The following is an 18,565-nucleotide window of genomic DNA, read 5'->3' on the forward strand; positions in this document are numbered from 1 at the left end:
AGATAGTGCATGAGCAGTGGAGGGACAGAGAGAGAGACACACACACACACACACAGGATCTGAAGCAGGCTCCAGGCTCGAAGCTGTCAGCACAGAGCCCAATGCGGGGCTCAAACCCACGTGCTGTGAGATCATGCCCTGAGCCGAAGTTAGACACAACTGACTGAGCCACTCAGGTGCCCCAAGAATTCTGGTGTTATTTTGATAGGGATTGCATTGCGTGTGTAGATTCTTTGGGTAGTATTGACATTTTAACAATATTTGTTCTTCCAGTAAGACAACAAAAAGAAGTAAAAGGCATCCAAATCAGCAAACTTTCACTCTTTGTAAATGACATGATACTCTATATGGAAAACCCAAAAGACTCCATCAAAAAACTGCTAGAGCTGACACATGAATTCAGCAAAGTTGCAGGATACAAAATAATTGTACAGAAATTGGTTGCACTTCTATCTACCAATAATGAAGGCAGAAAGAGATATTCAAGGAATTGATCCCAATTATAATTATACCAAAAACCATAAGATACCAAGGAATAAACCTAACCAAAGAGGTAAAAGATCTGTTCACTGAAAACTATAGAAAGCTTATGAAAGAAATTGAAGAAGACACAAAGAAATTGAAAAACTTTAAGAGTCTCTCATGGTTTGCCTCCTTCCCTCTCTAACCTTTTTTTTCCTCCTTCCCCTCCCGCATGGTTTTCTGTTAAGTTTTTCAGGATCCACATAGGAGTGAAAACATATGGTATCTGTCTTTCTCTGTATGACTTATTTCACTTAGCATAACACTCTCCAGTTCCATCCATGTTGCTACAAAAGGCCATATTTCCAGAGACTCTTAAAAATACAATTGAACGAAATAAATGTTCATTTCTCTCTCACAAGATAACAACAACAACAACAAAAACACAAAAACAAAAACAAAAACAAAACAGGAGGTAGGTATTCCAGAACTAATATGGTGGCTTCATAGTCATCAAGAACCTGACAACTTCCATTTTCTCATTCTATTGTCCCTACAGTGTGATTCTTATTTTCATGGTACAAAACGGTCCAAATTTCAGCCATTACATTCCAAGCAGCTGATTGGAAAAGGTGAGGAATAAGGATACAACTGTCCTTTTTAAGGAAGCTTCTGATTATACCTCATTGACCAGAATTTAGTCATATGGCCACATTCTTGCAAGGCAGGCAGGGAATACACCTTTTAGCTGAGTGACATTGTGCTTAGCTAAACAAAAGAGTCCCTTGATTCAAAGAAGTAGGCTATTTGGCAGGCAGCTAACATTCTCTCCTGATGTCATACTGTTTTTAAAGTTCTGAAACCTGGCTTTTCTGCTTAATATATTGTGAACATTTTCTACTTTTAATAGCTGAATAATATTCTCTTATGTGACTGTTTCATGACTATTCTATGCCAGAACTGGTTTACCTAAGTCCCTATCAATCAATGAGTATCTCAGTTGTCTTCTTTCCCCCCCCCCCCCAAAGATATTTTCTACTCCTGTAGGTGAAAACCATAGAAGACAATTTCCATGATATCATTAACTTCTGGTCTGTCACTTCTCTCAACATTTCTAACTTTGTTCTCAATTCAATGTAATGTGTACTTACTAGCAGGTACCTTTCTTTCCCGTACTTTATACATAATGCTTCCTGAGGCTCTGACCACAGCTTCTTCTAGTCAACTCCTGTGGCTTCAAATCTCATCCTTCTGTTAGTGGGCTCTATTGAGTACATAATCTTTAGCCCATTTCTAGGAATTTGCCCTACAGATCTACTTTCAAATGTCAGAAGATATATATCCAAGAATGCTCATTAAACATTATTTGTAATAATAGCAAAAACGGCCGCAAAGGCAGGGGGGAAAAAATCCTATTTTTCATTAGGTGAATCAAATAAATTATGGCACATTTATGTAATGGGATACAATGCAACCATTAAAAACCATTGATCTACGTATACTACTATGGAAAGCTTTTCAAGACATGTTAGTGGGTGCAAAATAAGATGCAAAGCAATATATACATATATATGTTATATATGTTATATAATATATATGTAATATATATATTACATATTCTGTAAAACTTGACCTTAATATTATAAGTAAAGTCCAAAAAATTTCAGTGGTCCAAGATGTGAGTTTCCTTTACTGTGAGGTTAATGAAATGACCCCTACCTGGAGTTAAGGTCTAGTTTGGGGACCCAAATCCTATCTAGTCCTAACTACAGTTTGCTGCTACCTGGTGGCAGTAACCCACTCCAGTTTAAACATTCCTGGGCTGCAGTTTCTGGAATATCAGTAGTGCTTCCAGACATCTTCTGATTAACTGGCTCCATTTACCCAGGGATATTGGGCCCAGAAAATAATGAGAATGTAGAAACCCATTTTTTGCCTTCCCATTTCCTGAGATAATAGGGCAGTCTGTTGACTTCCTTTCTTTCCCACTCACCATATCTCACCTCCCTGCCTGAAAGCCTGGCTGAGATAGAACATGAGCTAAATTCATTGTATCAGAATCTAAACTCCCCTGGGGCCACTCTGCCACTTACATTGCATATACTTATATTTACTATGTTACATAGTTTTCTTTACATTATTATGTCTTTTTAAAAGTAAAATTAGTAAGAAAGTAAAATTAGCAAAATATGAAAAGATAAGCTACAGTTGAAACCACTTGATTAATAGTATTTAAAACATACACACACACACACACACACACACACACACACACAGAGGATGCCTATCAAACTGCTGATGCTGGAGGAGGGTTGCCCCAAGGGGCAATGAAGAGATTGACAAAAAGTTTTCCACAGTCCTAATCAGAAGATCTCTTCTCTGATGACAAGTGACACAGAAAGGACATCAACTGGCCTTACCAAAAAGCTAAAGAGAACATTTATTGATCCAAAGACCCTCATCCAAAGATGACCCATGTCCCAAACTTGCCACTTATTATCTCCACTTCCCAATGGACACCAAGAACCAGGATGATATGGGGGGAGTGAGGAGTCTTAAAATTATTCCTGTGTATCTAAAAGACACAGAAATCTGGAAATGAACTTGTGGAAGACATCCCAGTGGACCACAGTGAGGTCACCTTCATACCACCACTTCAGGGTGACACCAACAGGCTGACCACTCTGGTTTTCTGGTTACCAGGCCATAGTAACTGTGTGGTTGACAGAATGTATGAGTAGCAGACTATATTGCAATGACTCAGTACAAAGACAATCACAGACACGAGATACGGCATATTACTCAGATGTCTGTTGAAAATTGGAATCCACGGTTGAGTAGCTTTGTGTCTTAAGACACTTTTTTTCTCACTTCTTGTACTTGAAGAAATAATATTCCCACTTTTTCTTGATTCCTTTTCTTCTTGTTCTGTTGTGCTTAACAATTATATTAAGAATTGCTTCTCTTTTTCTTTGTTTCCCTTAGGAAATTAATAATAGGTGTTTAAATCAAAAGACATACAGATCACTTTTTAAAAATCATGTGGTAGTAGTAGTTAATAATGGAAATACTCTTTAAGCAAAGCAGTTATTTAGGTTTTTTTAAAAAGGCAATTGGTGTGTGTGTGTGTGTGTGTGTGCACGTGCGTGTGTGCTTTGCAAATGGGAATTCATAGCAAGAATTCATGAGAATTCTTCTGGGGATTCTTCTGTTATTCTCAGCAACCTTATTTCTCAAAATTTTTCTTTATTGAAAAATTCTACTTAAAATATAAATATTGTCCATTAGAGTAGAGTTATTAATCCATAAATAGAATTTAATCTCTCCAAATCATGGTTTATAAATATTCACGTGTAGGTTGAATATAGTTTATAAGTCAGGTTTTATTTCTATATATGGAAATAAATGATTTAAAATTATCTTATTCGACTCAGGGCAAAGACGTATGAAAAACTACATTGGCTTTATGATATGTAAATTGGAGCACTTTCAGATTATTTTTCGAATATTTTGGGATGGCTAACTGATGAATGTATAATACAAGCAATTTGTATTTTAAATTTACATGTGACAACTTTTTTATGCTTAATCATACATAAGAAACATGTTTTAAGGTGTGTCTGGGTGTGTCAGTCATGCATCTGACTCTTGGTTTCAGCTCAGGTCATGGTTTCACAGTCTGTGGGTTCTAGCCCCATGTCGGGCTCTATGCTGATAGTGTGGACAGAGCCTGCTTGGGATTCTCTCTCTCTCCCTCTCTCTCTGCCCTTCCCCTGCCCTCACTCTCTCAAAATAAATAAATTTTTAAAAAATTTTTAGAAAAAGAAACATGTTTTTAATAACAGCAATAGCAATAAAAACACATGAATTTTAAAATGAAACTGAAACTAAAACTGAAACTATTTTTTGGGGGTGCCTGGGTGGCTCAGTTGGCTAAGCTTCCAACTTCAGCTCAGATTATGATCTCACAGTTCATGACTTCGAGACCCACATCAAACTCTCTGCTCTCAGCACAAGCCTGCTTCACATCCTCTGTCTCCCTCTCTCTCTCCCTCTCTCTCTCTCTCTCACACACACAAATAAATGAACATTAAAAAACACTGAAACTATTTTTCAAGTGAAATACTTACTGAATACAAAACATCCCAAATGATTCAAAGTCACCCCTTAGCATCAAGTAACACTGAACATGATTTGATTGTCCCTATGCAAGTCTCCAAACAAATGAAACAATGTTTCATTCCTGCTTATTCCCACCAATAATTTATAAAAATCAATGTCAATACTCAAGGCTAAACAAAACAAAATAAAATCAAAATCATCAAAACATAGGAAGAAAGAAGGGCTCGTATTCTGGGTAGAGGGAGAGAGGGAGGATAGAAACAAACCACAGGTAGCAACAACAGACCAATAGAGAAAACTTAACTGTGTATCTTTAACATCCTGAATACAGTTACTGTTCAATGAAAACTTGAAGCAGCAAGAACATGAAAGTCAAACAATAGAATCTTTCTTGTTAAGAAAAAGGAAGTAAATGGGAAGCATCTTTCCTCTGGACAAAACAGATACTAAAACAGCTGTTGGTCATGAAGTGGCAAAAGGAGGGTGGATAGATGATTTGGAGCCGCACATGTGCCCCCAACTCTCCTGAATTCTGATACTTCACTCCCATCCCCAACAATCCTTCCTTTATGTAGTAAGTTCTCCCCAGGAGAGCTACTGTTACTCATGGAAATGAACCAAATCTTCCAAGTATACTGGAACAGAAAACATAGTTGCTCATCACTCTTCTAGGGCATCTGTACATAAAAACATCTGCTTCCTTACAGGGGAAAACAATGAAAGCAAAAAATAGATTCTCTAGGAAGCAAAGTATGCAAAGACCAAGATCTTTTTTTTTTTTAATTTTTTTTTTCAACTTTTATTTATTTTTGGGACAGAGAGAGACACAGCATGAACGGGGGAGGGGCAGAGAGAGAGGGAGACACAGAATCGGAAACAGGCTCCAGGCTCCGAGCCATCAGCCCAGAGCCCGACGCGGGGCTCGAACTCACGGACCGCGAGATCGTGACCTGGCTGAAGTCGGACGCTTAACCGACTGCGCCACCCAGGCGCCCCGACCAAGATCTTTGAAATTTGTAATTAACAATTAATTTTTGTTCTTGGATACACATCCCATTAATCTAAATAATTTGGCATAGAATCTAGAACATAGTAGGCATTCAATAAATATTTGTTGAATACATGAATGAATAAAAATATATCACATAGCTAATATTCAAAAACTGAGGACATCAAGGTTATTGTTTCTCTTCCAATGAATTAAGTATGGCTCCTGCCACAGCAATTTTAGTATAGCATTCAGTACACTTGCGGATACTAGGAACTAACATTAGTATCTTAAAAAGAAACCAAATCTGTACACAAAGCAAATGTGTATTGCGCACCCACCATGTATAAGGTTCTGCACTTGGCAATGCTGGGTTGCTACAAGAACCGTAGAACAAGGTCTCTATTTCTACAAGCTACAAGTCTATTTCTCTTTCCTTCTGTGGGTAATGTGAAACACTGGCCAAATTAGTGAAGCAGCTAAGTCCACAGCAAATGCCCTTCCTGTGAAAACATCCTTGGCTGTCTGGCTGTATCATGGGCGGGGGGTGGGGGGAGGGGGGAGGGGGCCATGAGCCCAACCACAGGTGACAGCAGGAACATCTGGAAAAAGCATGAAGTCAGATGAGGTACTGAGAGGGCCACAGGGAAGGGAGAAATGTAAGTGATAGGGCGGCCCGCTCTGCCCCGAGTTAAAAGTTTATCATCCTCTCTCTCTTCAGAGCTCCCGTGTTTCATTAGCCAACCACAGAGGTGACTGAAATAGCACACCAGTTCTGAAAGGGTCAAAAACATAGTTTTTAAACTATGTTTCAAAAAACATCTTTTTTTAAAAAAGTGATTCTCCTTGTAAATACTCCTGACTAGTAATCCATTGTGTGTTCATAGCAATTTGTTCATTCATTTGCCAATTGATAAATGTTTATGATTTTTTCCAATTATGAATAAAGCTAGTTAAACATTTATGAACAGGTTTTTGTGTGGATATACATCTTATTTTCTCTTGAGTAAATAAATATCTAGAAGTGGAATTGCCGGGTCATCTGGTAAGTATATGTTTAACTTTTTTTTTTTTAATTTTTTTTTTCAACGTTTATTTATTTTTGGGACAGAGAGAGACAGAGCATGAACAGGGGAGGGGCAGAGAGAGAGGGAGACACAGAATCGGAAACAGGCTCCAGGCTCTGAGCCATCAGCCCAGAGCCTGACGCCGGGCTCGAACTCACGGACCGCGAGATCGTGACCTGGCTGAAGTCAGACGCTTAACCGACTGCGCCACCCAGGCGCCCCTATGTTTAACTTTTTAATAACTGCCAAACTGTTTTCTTAAAGTGGGTATACATTTTGTATCCCTACCAGTGATGCATGTGAGTTCCAATTGGTCTGTCTTCTCACTAGCACTCTGTGTGTTATAAGTTGCTTTTTTAATTTTTTATTTGATGGGTAGTGATATGCTGTATTGGTTTTAATGTGCATGTCCCTGATAACTGATGATGTTGAGCATCTTTTCATATGCTAAATGGAGAGGTGGTCTGGAATTATAGTATTTTCCATTTCTCTTGAATCTTTGTCTGCCTTATAATATTTGATTGTTGGCTGGACAAATTATATTTAGTGATAGTTTGAGACCCAACAAACTATCCTTTTTTCTCTGAAAAATACCCGAGTACTTTAGCAGTCTGGGACAAAGCTTTGAGGGTTTTTTTGCAGGCTGGAAAAACCCCATACTTCCAGGTTGTAGCCTTTGAGTGTCTCAAGAGGAACAGATATTACAGTAGGGCCTCTCTGTCTTTGAGGCGGTAGAATACCAATCCTCAAACCTTCATGCAACTGAGTTCTCAAAACCTTTGTTCTATGTCTCAGCTGCTTCCAGTGGTTTGCCAAATGTCAGCCCTAGGGTTCCAAAATACAGTGTGGGTCATTTCTCAAGTTCTCAGTGTAGCTCTCCCTTTCAGTTTCCTTTTGACTACCAGTGAGTCCTCCTTTGGTTCACCTTTTTGAACTCTAATCATTTCCTTGTTCTAATTTCTTACTATCTCATTTGGTCTCCAACGCATGCATGAAAGTGTGTGTGTGTGTTTCAGCTTTTTTAATTTCCTTCAGTGGAAGGTACAGTTGGAATTATATAGTCTGCCAGTCCTTGAATCTCAAATAATTGGGAGACCAAAAATAAAGAAATAAATAAGTGAACAGATATATGTTAGGTGGTGAGAAGTGTTATAGAGGAAAAACAAGGCAGAATAAAGGATATAGGAATGCCAGGGATGAGGGAAAGAGTTGTCAAATAAGATCTTTCTAAGATGATAATATTTGGGCAAATAACTCTGAAAAGTGAGAGGTAGTTGTTCTGGGAAATTGTGGGTAAGCTGGAACACAGTGTGTACAAGGGGAACAGGGAGCAAGAGATTAAAAATATGGAGTGAGAGAGGGAGCTGAGGGTAAAGTCATGGAGAGCCTTGTCGGTCATCTTGTCTTCAGATCTTACTCTGAATGAGGAGCCATTAAAGGCTCTGGTCTCTATGTGAAAACAGATGTGGTGGGGAAGGGGGGGAGGAAGAAAGAATCCAGTTGGGAAGTTGCTGAAATAATTCAGGTGAGGGGGCGAAGCATGATACACACTTGGACCAAGAAAATAGCAGTGAAGTTGGTGAAAAGTTCAGATTTTTTATATACAGTGTTTTGCAGGTAAAACCAATAGGATGTACTGATGGATGTTTTGCAGGTAAAACCAATAGGATGTACTGTATAGAGGAAGACAGGAAGTAAATTTTTTGCCTGGGCAACTGGACAGAGATAGCATTTTCTGAGATGTGCAAAACTACAAGGAGAGGTTTGTCAGTGGAGCAATCAAGGATGTTATTGAGATCCCTAATAGATATTCAAGTGAATTCAAGTTTGAGGAGAGGGTTGGCTATGAGCTTGTAATTTAGGAAAGAGGTCTGGGCTAGAAATTTAAATTTCCGAATTATGAGTTTGTAGATGCTTTCAAAGCTAAGAGACTGGGATGGCATTACCTATGAAGTTAATAAAGACAATTAAGGTTTTAGGCTAAACTCTGAAGGCTCTTAACACTTAGCAGTCAGTAGATAAAGAGGACCTGACCAGCCAGAATAGGAGGAGAACGAAGAGAAACTTATGTCTCAAGCCAAATGAGGGAAGGGTTCCAAGAAGGAAGCGTGAACAACAGTTCTGAGAGGTTCAAGTAAAGCCATAGATTAAGCAATGTCCAGGTCACTGATGGCTTTGACAGGGGCTGTTTCAGTAAATGAGATTGATAAAAGGAAAAAATGACTCTTCTTTTTATTTAAAAATAGCCTTTACCAAGTTTAATGAAGGAGATGATGCTTATTGTACCAACATGAGATTTACTAATTTTCCTCTGAGACAGTTAATGTGAATTACATTGATAAGCTAATTGCTCAAAGAGGCTTTACTTATTCTGAATAATCTCATCATTACTTAAATTAGGGCTTTAATATTCTAGAAAGACATACCTTTACTTACGAAGGAAAGAGCAAGTTTTAGAAAAGTGAATCCAAACAATCAATGGCATTTGACAATATTGTCATTAGAATGACATTTGTTCTTTTGAGCAAAACCCAAGAAAAATAATTCTAATAGGACCCTCTGGGCAGCAGCAAATAACAGCCTTGCATGATGTCATCTCAATAGATAGAAGTCCTCCCCAACCTTGCCATGAAAAATACTCAGTGGTTTCTCTCTTTATTTATCTGAAGTATTATTTCTTTGGCCTCAAAAATAGCTTTGTCTACTCCAATTTCTGGATTGTCTTTTATTTTTCATATTCTCAAATTTCTCTTATTTATCTAATACCCTCATATTTTGTGATATGGGAGCAGGTGGATATTACATAATTTTTGAGCTCTTATACAAAACAAAAGTAACATTTAGAATCTTAAAATAACACAAACAAGCTTTCATGTTTATAAATTCCCAAACATTAAATTTTCTTTCACCAAAATATTTCCTAATTGTCTTTTAATTAAAATTTTTTTCAATAAAATATTAGATATGCTTAAACTACTTAAGATATTTAAAATTGGAAATGGTGGAGGGTTTGGGTGGCTCACTCAGCTAAGCATCTGACCTTGATTTCGGCTAAGGTCATCATCTCACAGTTCATGAGTGCAAACCCTGAGTCGGGCTCCATGCTGACCAAGTGGATCCTGTTTGGGATTCTCTGTCTCTCTGTCTCTCTCTCCTTCTCAAACAAATAAATGAATAAATAAATAAATAAATAAATACTTAAAAAAAAAAAAAAGAATGATAGCATTGGAGTCCATCTCACTTAGGTTTAAATCCCAGGTCTTCTACCTAGTTTCATAACCCTGAGAAAGCCACTTAATCTTTCTTAACCTCATTCTAGTACCTGCCTCACAGAGTTATTATGATGATTTTATAAGATTATATATGAAAAGCACTTAACATAAGGCCAAGCCTTTGGCAGGTGCTGAATAAAAAATTACTGTATCACCATCATCATCATCATTCGAATTGGACAATCTCCAAAGTCAAGTAGCTTAAAATAAAACAAAACAAAAAAGCTAGAGTAAGTATGATCATTGCCAAAGGTTGGAATTCGAGTTCACAAGGGAGATATCTATTTATATTAAGGCTTTAACAATAAAACACACTAAAGAGGAGAGGTCAGGATGATTCATTGCATTCCTTGTGCTGGATGCCAGGTGTTTTTATATATACATCTCAAGTAAGCTTGACGACAACCCTGGAAGGGAGATAGTATATGCCCACTTTACAGATGAGAAAATTGAAACTTAGAGGGGTGACGTGATTTGGCCAAGATCATGCAACTGTTAACTTGCAGGATCATTGCTCAACTCCAATTTGTTTGACTCCAAAGCCCCATTTCAACTAAACTTCCAAAGTAGAGTCACTTTGGGGACTATTCCAACTGGACTGCTCACCCTTATGCAGACTACATCTGAACTGAAAACATGAGTTTGAGAGTGACCCAGGCTTTGTCAACCCTCAACTTTTATTCTCTCTCTTCTCACACAATCTGATCATACCAAAGGAACTCCAGAATTAAGAGAGCTCATAACCACACCTGCTGCCTGCATACAGCCTGACTCTGCTGGCTCAACTCTACTGGTTCTTCTCTGCATGGAGTTGGAACATTTCACTACCCTGGACAGTGCTTTTCCCCATACTGAGCAAATCCGATGGAGCCGGATCAGGGCTGACTATACTTCCTGTGGTCCCAGGAATACAGTCACGATAATTACCAGTCAACTTTGGGTTGAAGAAGTTGCCTGACTCAGCAAGGCTGGCATTTCCTCCTACACAATTCTTTCCAGTTCGTTGGCATTGGTATCCAGGAGTGGCTGGAGAATTTTGATAACAGCTTGCTGGTTGGATTCCAAGAGAATAGCTCAGATTCTGCTGAAGACTCATCAGAAAGTGGAGAAATACTGACAAAGGAAGTTAATGATGACCCCTTTGGAAACTTTGACTACCTCTACAGATGCCTTCACAACTATTTAAAGTATCACCTTGGAGCTAACTGAGACACCAGAAAAGGAAACAAACCCCATGAATGGAAATTAACAATCAGGCTGTGACCCACTTAAGTAGGTGTTATGCCGCTTGCCAAAGGCCTGCCAGAGAGCACACCCTGGGTTAATGGCTTGGTGCCTTCCTTTTCATCACTTTTATTATTTTTTTTAAGTTTATTCATTTATTATTTCTGAGGGAGAGAGAGAGGACAAATAGAGGAGGGGCAGAGAGAGAGACACACACACAGAATCCAAAGCAGGCTCCAGGCTCTGAGCTGTCAACACAGAACCTGATGTTGGGCTCAAACTCACAAACCGTGAGATCATGACCTGAGCCGAAGTCAGACACTTAACCAACTGAGCCACTCAGGTGTCCCATTCTTTTCATCACTTTTAGATGAAAGTTACAATTGTCTCCTAATTCCCTTGCAGAACTGTGCCCTCTTCCTCCTTCACCTCCATTCTTGGTAGCTTTTTCTAACTACTAACTAACTACTTCATAAAACACAAGCAAAGAACTAGAAAAGGTGACTGGCTCAAACAATTGTGGATATTAACATGTTAAGTTATATTTACCATGTAATATAGAAGTCATGAATCGTGAGTTAAGACACTGTATTTCTGTAAGCTGTGGGCAATACTTGGCACACTTAGAGTGATTCATAAAAGTTCTTTAAAGATCTTCCAAGACTGGAACCCAATCAACACCTCTAGTTACACCTCCTTTGCTATTTAATCTATGCTCTTGTCTAACACTGTCTAATAGGAATAAAATGTGAGTGACTTATGTCATTTTAAAAAATATTGTAAAAACTAAAAGAAACAGGTGAAATTAATATTAAGTACATATTTAACCCAATGTATCCAAAATATTATTTTAACATTTAACCAATATAAAATAATTATTAATGACATAAATTCTTCTTCTTTTTTTTTGGGTACCAAGGCTTCAGAATCTAGTGTATATTTTACACATACATCTCCTTTCAATGCTCACTAGCCACATTTCAAGTGCTCAGTAGCCTGATGTAGTTAATGGTGACCTCATGGGATAGTGCAGCTCTAGTCAAAGAAGTTGGAAGAATACACAAATAAGGAAGTAGTACAAGCTCTCCAGAGGAAAGTAAATATAGAAGGATTTAAGGCATTCTTGCTGTTGCATAAACTTTGCTCCCCAGGAGGGTGTGCTGAGACTCAATAGTAATTAGCCTACACCATTTTGGTCTGATTTTGAGGGAAGTAGAAACTGAATGAGGAAGGTGCCCAATCTGTGAAATGTCTTAAAAGCACAGAACCTTATAAACTAAGAGTGCTCTGCCAAGAAAAAAGACCGTTTAAATGAGCGAGTGGGAACGAGAAGGATGAGGATGCGGAGAGAAGGCTCTATTACTTCTGAGATCCCTTCTAACCTGGGAGTTTTATGATTCCATATTCTATCAATTTTGTAAATGAGTACTTTTAAAGTGTTTTGCAAATGTTTGTTCTTTTTAAATAATTTAACTATTCAAGCTAAAATTTGGTCGATGCTACAAATTTGGGAAATGAAAAATTTAAGTGCCGATCCCATCCTAAGTGGATGAACATGGGTTCAGGTTTCTGGGGTTCACATCAAAGAAGGTTCTAACTTATTTGCAGGTACTTTGCATAGTTGCCTAAAACAGTGGGTTTGGAATCTGAAAGACCTAGGTTCTAGGTTGGCTCTCGTGGTTACAGGAATTGCAACTTTGGATGAGTCTCTTAAACTCTATATATCATCTATATGATGGAAATAATAATATCTATCACTCAAGCTTCATGAAAGAATTTACTTAGATAATATGCAAAGCTCCCACAAAATTCTCCACAAATGGTAGTGATTATGCCTTGTTACTTTATAGTTTTGTTTATTCAAGGACAGCCATTCCCATGTAGTAAAACCTTTGGAATGGTTTCTTCACGTTGGTGGAAATTTTCCTTATAGCAACAGCTAAAAAAATGGCTACATAAAATAGTATTTCTTCCAACTCCAAAGGGCTCCCTTCCAAAACAGCCACTTAGGAACAAGAGCCACTGAAAAGTGATTGATGTCTTCTCATCAGCCCATGGCAGGAACTGGTTTGTGTAGCAGCATCAGGCTGAACTGAGAAGAACCAGGGACTAGACACATCCTTTGCCAGGGGGCTCCCAGTGGAGTTCTTGCAGACTATTCTTCAGTGTGCTGTGACTCAAATTCAATTCTAAGCTGTAGTTGTGTGATTAAAAGCCTAAAGGAGAAAACAAACAAAGAAAACAAAACCCCCAAACAGCCTCAAAGTCCTGCCGCTCTGAAAGACCTCTGGCAACAAGAAACTTATCCCTCTAGTAGGGCGGAAGGGCCAAGAGAAGCATTTCCATTTTGTAACTCTCTTACTAACCGAAAACACAGGAGAGGTTTTCAAATACGTGTACATTGACAAAGGATTAAAAAATCACAGGGGAGGGTGTGGGTGGGAAGCAGCACAAAGTTTCCTGGACATCTCTGTCCAACACCACATATTTAGAGGTCATGTCAGAAAATGATACCTGCTCATAGGACTTGCTTCCTTTTAAGTCACAGCTTTACATTGTTGGCTTATTCTGGAAATAATAATTGCTCCTTCCTGGGGTGCCTGGGTGGCTCAGTCAGTTAAGCATCTGACTTACAGTTTGTGGGTTTGAGCCCTACATTGGGCTCTGTGCTGACAGCTCAGAGTCTGGAGTCTGCTTTGGATTCTGTGTTTCTGTCTCTCTCCACCCCTTCCTTGGTCTCTTTCTCTCTCAAAAAAATAAATGAACACTAAAAAATTATTAAAAAATAATAATTTTTAATTCCCAAGGATTGTTTTGCATTCCTAAAATATCACACTGCCAGGAATACTTTGAAAAGCTCCATTGTTCAGGGTCTTGGGTCCTTGACTGATAGGTCCCACCCAATGAACTGGTGCATAAAATAGATAACCTAGAAGCCAACAGCCTGGTTTTGAGCCAGACACACCTACCATTAGAACTTTGGCCCTGCTCATTATTAGCTTGTGATCTTGACAAATCGCTCTCTTAATTCTCAGTTCCTTCTATAAACTATGGATAAAAAGATATCTACCTCATAGGATTATTGGCCCAAGTAAGAAAGCCTATAAAGTACTTAACATAGTGACTGGCATGTAGTAGTATGTCAATAAATGTTGGCTGTTTTCCTATACAAAATTTTTGGGACTGTGTCTTAGCAGTTTCCAAAAAGTGAAACTAGAGAATTGCCAAATAATAGCAATCTATGCAATCCCAACAATTTATGCAACAGAATAATATTGCAGCAAGACCATTTACCTAGCTCCACACAAAGCTCCTGAAGAAGAAAAACATCTGTGAATAAAGCACAGCCCATTAGAGCTGCAAGAGCCCTTAGATACCACTCAGTTTAAACTTTTCTTTTCTAAACAAATGAAATCTTTGAGAGGTAAAGTAACTCATCCCATGTGAAAAGCTAGTTAGAGGCAGGGCCCAAGTTCAAATCCAAATATCTTGACACTTAATTCTGTGATCCAATGAGTTCAAGTGCTTTTGCAGTTAAAACAACTCCTGAAATGCCAAGACATGAGTCATCACAAGGAAAATCTCCTGTATCTCTCATTCATCCCATTAGCCATTCATTTGAAATTCCATGGTCATATCCTAAGATGCTCTCTCAACAGCAAACAGAGGGCAAATGATGACAAGAAACTGCCTTAGCAGGAAATGCCCTCCAAGTCACTGTAGACCTGAAAGCCATCACCATGATGGCCATTTTGCCTAGATTCATTTGAGAAAAAGGCACAGTGTGTGAAACACTTCATAAAATGCCTGTGACCATTTATGCCAAAGAATTGGGAAAAATAATCAAACTCTATCCTCTGACCTGTAACCCAAGAGGCATATGAAGAAGGTTGTACCAGACAGTCTCTAGGATGATACCCAATAATCTCCACTTCTGATATTCACACGCTGGGGTAATCTCAAGCCCTAGAGTGTGGACTGAATTTACTGACTTGCTCCTAACACACAGACTACAACAGAAGTGATAGGATGTCAATACTGATACAAGGTTATAAAAAGACTGCATCTTCCATCTTGGCCACTCCCTCCCTGGGGGAGCCATCTGCCATGTTGTAAGGTAGACTGGTGGAGAGGATCACATGAATAAGCTTAGAAGCAGATATACTAAGGTCTGATAATAATCATGTTAGTGAATTCGGAAGCAGGTTTTTAGCCCCAGTCAAGTCTTGAGGTGACTGCAGCTCCAGCTGACAGCTTGACTGCAACTTTATGAGAAACCCTGGGCTAACATACCAGCTAAGCTGCTCCCAAATTCCTGACCAATAGAAATTGTGCAATAATAAATGCTTGCTGTCTTAATCTGCTAAATGTTGTGGTAAATTGTTAAACAACAATAAATAATGAATACAAGATGCAGACATAGTTGGGATAAACCACCCCTGAACAGAAGGCTTGATGAAATGTTCCCTCAAAGAGCAAATATCTTTATTTTCATCACAGACAGTCCAGAAAAACACTAACTAATTTTCCGTGAGACTCCTCCAAGGCTCTATGAAAATCAGACAATTATATGTGTAGATGATATCAGTGTTATTCTCTGGGCTGTGAAAAGTGGGAAAGTTTAGTGTATTGCTATCCTCAGTGCCTGGCCCATGTTGGCTTTCTATAAATAATTATGAATGAATGAATGAAAGATCTATCTTAATGGCATAACTGTGGGTCTTCACTAGTATCATGGAGATAATATTTTTAAAATATCTTCATTTATTTCCATAATTTTTTATTAACCCAGGAGTTATTTCTTTCCCATGCATGTCATCTGCCTTAAAGATAAGCCAAGAATCATGTTGTACTAGGGAAGGAGAAGGTCAGCAGCAACTCAAACAAATGTCTTTTTTTTAATCAGAAAAAGTTTTGTAAAGTAACATTTTATTTTTTTATTAAGTATAATTAATATAAAGTGTTATATTATGTGGGGAAAGAGGTCCAAGAATTCCTTATACTTACATAAATGGGTTAGAAAAAAGCTTAGGGTGAAAAGCTGCCCTGCCCCCCCCCCCCTTGGGGTAAAAGCGCCCAAGGCTAGCTAGCAAGATATTGTAATGGAACCATGAGTAACTTGTTATATCACCTGCAGGAAATTACTTTCCATCAGACACCAATATACTATTGTACTTTGATCACAATCTCCACTTGCCTCCCAGACCCTTTGCTTCTTACACACAAAAGTTAACGATTGCTATCCGATTGTTTTCTTCACATTCACCACATGTGTAAGATCTTGAGAGCACAGTAAATACAGAGACAAAAATCCCTGTTCAGGGTTCTTATCTTCTCCTGGACATTAGCCCCTCTCATATTCAATCCTATGTCTGCTCTTTTGCTGGACAAGAGAGAACTCCAGACTCACAGTCTGCAACAATATTAGTTTCAGATAACACCCCCCAGTGCTCATCCCAACAAGTGCCCTCCTTAATGCCCATCACCCATTTAGCCCATCCCCCCCCCCACCTCCCCTCCAGCAACTCTCAGTTTGTTCTCTGTATTTAAAAGACTCTTATGGGGGCGCCTGGGTGGCGCAGTCGGTTGAGCATCCGACTTCAGCCAGGTCACAATCTCGCGGTCTGTGAGTTCGAGCCCCGCGTCGGGCTCTGAGCTGATGGCTCAGAGTCTGGAGCCTGTTTCCGATTCTGTGTCTCCCTCTCTCTCTGCCCCTCCCCCGTTCATGCTCTGTCTCTCTCTGTCCGAAAAATAAATAATAAACGTTGAAAAAAAAATTTAAAAAAAAATAAAAAAAATAAAAGACTCATGGTTTGTCTCCCTCTCTGTTTTTATCTTATTTTTCCTTACCTTCCCCTATGTTCATCTGCTGTGTTTCTTAAATTCCACATATGAATGAAATTATATGGTATTTGTCTTTCTTTGACTGACTTATTTCACTTAGTGTTATACCCTCTAGTTTCATCCATGTTGTTGCAAGTGGCAAGATTTCAATCTTTTTTTATGGCTAAGTAATCTTCCATTATATATAATTTCTTCTTTATCAATTCATCTGTGGATGGACACTTGGTTGCTTTCATATCTTGGCTATTGTAAATAATGCTGTCATAAACATAGGGGTGCATGTATCTTTTAAAATTAGTGCTTTTGTTTTCTTTGGGTAAAAAGCCAGTAGTGGAATTACTCGATCATATGGTAGTTCTATTTTTAATTTTTTGATGAATTTCCATACCGTTTTCCATAGTGGCTGCACCAGTTTGCATTCCCACCAACAGTGTATAAGGATTCCTTTTTCTCCACATCCTTGCCAACACTTGTTATTCCTTGTGTTTGTGATTTTAGCCATTCTGTCAGGTGTGAGGTGATATCTCATTGTGGTTTTCATTTGCATTTCCCTGATAATTAGTGGTGTTGAGCATCTTTTCATGTGTTTGTTGGCCATCTGTATGTCTTCTTTGGGAAAATATCTACTCAAGTCTTCAGTCCAATTTTTTTTTAATTTTTTATCTGGTGGGGGAGAGAGAGAGAGACAGAGAGAGACAGAGAGAGAGAGAGAGAGAGAGAGAGGGAATCTCACACAGGTTTTGATGCTCAACATGGAACCCAGTGCAGAGGCTGACACAGAACTTCAACCTATGACCCTGGGATCATGACCTGAGAGTAACTCAAGTGTTCAACCGACTGAGCCATTCAGGCATCCCCCCTGTCCATTTTTTATTTTTTTTATTTTTATTTTTTTTTTCAACGCTTATTTATTTTTGGGACAGAGAGAGACAGAGCATGAACGGGGGAGGGGCAGAGAGAGAGGGAGACACAGAATCGGAAACAGGCTCCAGGCTCTGAGCCATCAGCCCAGAGCCCGACGCGGGGCTCGAACTCCCAGACCGCGAGATCGTGACCTGGCTGAAGTCGGACGCTTAACCGACTGCGCCACCCAGGCGCCACCCCCCCCCCCCCCCCCGTCCATTTTTTAGTTGGATTTTTTGTTTGGTGTTGAGTTGTATAAGTTCTTTATATATTTTGGATAGTAACCTCTTATAGGATATATAATTTGCAAGTATCTTCTCCCATTCAGTACATTGCCTTCTGTTTTGTTGATGGTTTCCTTCACTGTGAAAAAGCTTTTTATTTGGTATAGTCCCAATAGTTTAATTTTGCTTTTGTTTCCTTTGCCTGAGAAGACATATCTAGAAAATATTGCTATGGCTGATGTCAAAGAAATTACTGCTAATGTTTCCTTCTAGGAGTTTTTGTGGTTTTAGGTCTCACATTTAGGTCTTTAATACATTTTGAGGGGTTTTTTGTTTATAGCATAAAAGGGTGATCCACTTTCTTTTTTTTTTTTTTTAAGGGTGACCCACTTTCATTCTTTTGCACGTAGCTGTCCAGATTTCCCAGCACCATTTGTTGAGGAGACTGTCTTTTCCCCA

The sequence above is a fragment of the Prionailurus bengalensis genome, chromosome D4 (assembly GCF_016509475.1).
Source record: "Prionailurus bengalensis isolate Pbe53 chromosome D4, Fcat_Pben_1.1_paternal_pri, whole genome shotgun sequence".
In the NCBI taxonomy this organism is placed as follows: Eukaryota; Metazoa; Chordata; class Mammalia; order Carnivora; family Felidae; genus Prionailurus; species Prionailurus bengalensis.